The following is a 364-nucleotide window of genomic DNA, read 5'->3' as shown; positions in this document are numbered from 1 at the left end:
AGCTGTGTTTTGATGTTCATCTTCCACTTCTCCCACACCTTGCCGGGGTTCTCAGCGGTGCGCAGTCGATCGCGGACCATCTCGGCTTCCTACTCGATCGCAGACACAACTTTCGGGTAGTCGAGAAGGTACCGCGGGAACTTCCAGTAATGTCAACCGTGTAGCTGCTTGCTTGACCGGAAGCTCATGCAGTGAGCGAAGTGGTCGCTAGCGTGCTTCGGTAGGAAGTACTTCGAATCGTCGTAGAAGCGATTGCAGAACGTCTCGGATAGCAAGATGTAGTCCAGCCGGTTCTTTCGGGGAAGCGGACCTGTGAACACACGCTTCGTGTCGAAGTGGATCCGCCATGCACACCCAGCTCTGC

The sequence above is a fragment of the Plasmopara halstedii genome (genome assembly GCF_900000015.1).
Source record: "Plasmopara halstedii genome assembly, contig: Scaffold_208, whole genome shotgun sequence".
In the NCBI taxonomy this organism is placed as follows: Eukaryota; Oomycota; class Peronosporomycetes; order Peronosporales; family Peronosporaceae; genus Plasmopara; species Plasmopara halstedii.
This window is presented reverse-complemented; position numbering follows the sequence as displayed.